General features: G+C 33.7%; 1 long non-coding RNA gene across 1 annotated transcript; it reads right to left on the reverse strand.

The window, feature by feature from the left end:
- Positions 1-495: 495 nt before the first annotated feature.
- Positions 496-3,639, reverse strand: LOC135782824 (uncharacterized). Its single transcript, XR_010545496.2, has 5 exons — positions 3,338-3,639; positions 1,713-1,769; positions 1,511-1,572; positions 1,156-1,217; positions 496-996 (listed from the first exon to the last, which is right to left on the reverse strand). It is a non-coding gene; the product is annotated as an uncharacterized lncRNA (long non-coding RNA).
- Positions 3,640-4,436: the final 797 nt, after the last annotated feature.

Below are 4,436 nucleotides of genomic sequence, written 5' to 3' on the forward strand. Positions count from 1 at the left end.
ACCGGAGTATTTTATCACGGCTTAGAACGCGTTTCAACCAATCAGATTGAAGAACCAGAACTGCCCATTTTATAACAGCTTTTTTGGCACACAGTAGGGAAAACATGGTTGAAGTCCCTGCCATTTATACACTGTTAACGATTTCCCTGTATTTTTACAGTACGGTACTGGCAGCACGGTTGCCAGTAAGTTACTGTATTTTGGTTTTACAGTACTGTACTGTAATACCATTTTACAGTACACAAACTAGTACTGTATAGTTACAAAGCAGTACTGTACTGTAATTTTACAATATTTTATTACAGTAGTCTATTTTTACAGTAATTTACTGTAATGTCTATATTGACCCATAAATACTATTTATTACTTATTACAGTTAATACAATAATATTATATAAAATAGCTAGATATTTAGGTTTAAATCTATAGTTATTAATATGGTAAAAATGCTATCCTTGACATGACATAATGAATTAAAAGGCAATCCAAGCAATGTTTGTATCAAAATTTTATTTAAAAAACATTTAATCGAAACAAAACATATTTAAAACAAGATTTTAAACAATAATAAACATATAATCAAGTAACATAAAATAAAATCAACAAGTATAAACAAGTTTGGAGACCCCTGCTGTAACATATTTAACTCTGGCAAATAGAACACTCTTCCATAGTTTGAAGTTTTCAGTTTAAAGTCCATCATCGACTAAAAGGTAACATTTCACTGTGGTAAAAAGAACACTGGCCCATAGTTTTAAATATTCTACTTGAATTTCATTTAACACTAAAAATAAATGCATTAAACTGTGGCAGACAGACCACAGTGGCCTTTACTTTGAAGTCGTCCATTCGAACTCAATCAGGGACTGCATGAAGCTGTTCACATGGGGGTTAATGGCCACAGCTTTTCTCTGCACCAAGTTCCTTGTCTTTTTGCTTGCTCCTTGTCTGGATGTGCACTTTTTCCCATCTTTGGAATTAATTATATCCAGAAACCTGTTAGAAATATCATAAACATTAAGTCAACAAATATAAGATAGAAAAAGATTCTTAAAAAATTAAACTCAACCTTGAATTTACTCCTATTCTGAAACCTTTTGCTCTTATTCTACTGTTCCACACCTAATTACATTAAAATACAGAAGATTCACTTACCGCTGAACAAACTCTTTCCTCAATGGACAGCATCCACCTGGATCATGTCATGATTGAATGTCCTGAACAGAAAGTACAATTGTTACTGATTTGGACACAACTTTTTATTCTGAAAACAAAATCTTTTGTCAATAAAGTCCAGGGACACCTCTGCTAAATAAATACAATTATTAAATTAAATTTCTTATAACCAAAGTCTGAATATTTCTGTTTGTAGATTTCTACATGGCAAACTAAGACAATTGTGTACATGTTGTGTATGGTCGTGTTACAGTGTTGTGTGTGGGAATTGTGAATGAGTGTATACATGGCCATGGGTATTTAAAGAAACTGTAGTGGTAAAGTGCAAACTTACCGAACAATGTGCTTGGTGTGTGTCTGGTGTCACCCGTTGTGCCTCCACATCTGCCTTAACTCCTGAAAAGTGCAATGACATTCATGTAAACTACAAATAAAAAGTGATCAGCACATTCCTGTGTACTTTTACATGTGACGTGAAAGCATTTAATATTGCAGTCAAAAAATACATGACTTGTAACTGTACATCATGTACTTGCCTGGTGCCTTTAAAGATGATCCATCTTACCCAATCCGACTTACAAGCAATGGTAAGACTGTAAAAAAGACAAATGTTACAAAATCTGTTAGCCATAGAAATAAGTAGACATTGTGAAGGAAATGGTAAAAGAAAACTTAGTAACACTTTACTATAAGAGTTTATTCCTTAACATTTGGTAATGCCTTAGCTAATATGAACTAACAATGAACAATATATTTTACAACATTAATAATATTTGATAATGTTCATTGTGCAGAGACAAAGTGATTGATTTAAAAATGTATTAAGTGTTTAAATCTAATATCATGCTATGCTAACAAATAAAACATTACTGTAAGTGTTAAGTCAGTTGTAAAACATTATATATATACATTATATATATATATATATATATATATATATATATATATATATATATATATATATATATATATATATATATATATATATATATTAGTTGTTATATTATATATAAATATCTAAATAAGTCTTTTTTAATTATTATTCTATAACATCTTGTCTACAGAAAATCTCTGAAAATGTCTCGTTTACTGCAGAAAATAGCGATTTATAGTGACAAGGTAAAAGGACTGTCCCTTTAATGTTTTACCCGGACGGCTGCGGTGTAACACTATTTCACGCAAAGTTTTTTAACAAGTTAGTAGCTAGCTGCTCACTTTAAAGATAAACATGATCGCCTAAATCTGAGCAATCCTGGTGATGCCAGTTTCCTACACGATGTTATAATGGACTATTTTACATCCAGAGTTGAAGGATCAGATGACAGAGACGAGAAGACAAAGGTACGTAAATGCGGAGCCCATTCTCTTTTCGTGCATTGATTTGATGCGTTTTGGAAACTTATATACAGCGTGTAATGCATCTGAAGTGGTGGAAACAATATGCCATAAAAATGTATTGGACAACTTACTGGGCGTGTAAAACGCTTAAGAGAAGATATTCTCTGCTTTTGCTGATATAACCTAATATAATAACAACAACAATAAGCGCGGCAATCCCTTTCGTTCATCTGATATTAAGATGAGCCCAGGTCTGAATTATATTTGGTCGAAGTTAAAGCTGCGATGAGTTCGATGCATGTATCCAGTTAAATATGAGGTTTCTTGTTTTCACTTCTGTGGAGTAGTTCGGTACTATGCTGTGTACGGGGTGTCAAGTCCTATCTGTTTTACAACCACGAGTCAGCCTTGCCAAACAGTCGAACTTAATAATTTTCTCTGACGCTAACGTTAACTGAACGGATGAAACGCCGAGATAAACGACCGTTATGCTGGGACCGCAAGACCGCGCTGGCGGGTTGTCTTTGTCCATTTCGTTAAAAATAGTTTCATTGTCACCACACTTTCAACACAATATAAACTCAACAAACCGTCATAATTTAGTTAAAACAACCCTATATTCATTAAAAAAGGTGTAAAGCGAGTTAAAGCAGCGGTAGACATCTGTGTGTAACGTGAGCTTACTTTCTGAGGGAGATTGAAACTTTGTTGGCGACCGTTTTTCTCTCTCATTGCACGTTTAAAACAATATTGTGACAAACTATTGACAACATTCTTAAACTAAAAATTAAGTTTTCATGAAACAGAAATATTTCAAACTTACCGAACTGACAGAAATCAATCGTCCTCCTTCAGCTGCAGCCAAGAGTTGTGCGCTCCCTCTGTCTGTGTGATTTGACGTTGGCGCACTTTCTCTGATTATTGCAAGTACACCTGGCACATTACAGCAATGGCTACAGCAAGGTTACATCAAGACCAAAATATACTGTAAAATGTTCCCGCTCAAACAAATTTACCCAGAATGCATTATGAACTGCAGTACTGTACTGTAATGTACACATACAGTATAGTACTGTGGATTTTTACAGTACAGTGCTGCTAAATCTACAGCGACATCTAACAGTGTATTCACAAAACAACTTTTCATACAGTGTTTATAGGCATGAGATAGTTCTATTTTGTGTCACGAACACCACAATAATATATAGAGTTTATTAGTAAGGAATAATTGACGACGGGCTTGTATTGTACTGATGCTGATATTATAATTTTTTTACTAAAACGAATTACAGAACAGACTAAATAGAGCATAGACCGTTAGTAAGTTGTCTATCTCTGCAAATAAGAATGTTTGTAATGAAAAAGAAACAATGCATTCTGGCCATTATGCAGGAAAGCGTGCAGATTCAGGTGACGAGCTTAATGCGTCACCATGGAAACCATTAAAAAAACTCACTTCAGGGGGACAGATATGATTTTTAAAACTATGCATGAAAGGGTTAACTGACCTGATAAGGGTGTTGTGCTCAGAGACTTAAAGTTGATCCAGGAACCGAGGCTGTGCTGTAACTTCATGATCTTCCATTTTTATGAAAACTTTTTAGTTCTTTTATAAACTCTTTATAAAGAGTTTTGCTGTCTAAACATTATCACAGACATGTTTGAGCTTCTCTAGTGTTTGAAAAGTTATTTTTGTTTGTTAAAAATGCAATTATGAGCGGTGTGGCCAGTGGGTAAATAAAATAGTAGGCAGAATAAACCAAGTTGTTTTAACTGTTTTACAGACATATACTGTATGTGACCCTGAGATCCACTTGAAATCATCCTTAAGAACATTCTGTAAAAATTTAACCTTGATATATTTAATATTGACTGAGTAAGGTCATGTCAAAGGTAGAAATCTTAGTGGAAATTATTGGTTG

Source organism: Paramisgurnus dabryanus, chromosome 15 (assembly GCF_030506205.2).
Source record: "Paramisgurnus dabryanus chromosome 15, PD_genome_1.1, whole genome shotgun sequence".
Classification (NCBI taxonomy): domain Eukaryota; kingdom Metazoa; phylum Chordata; class Actinopteri; order Cypriniformes; family Cobitidae; genus Paramisgurnus; species Paramisgurnus dabryanus.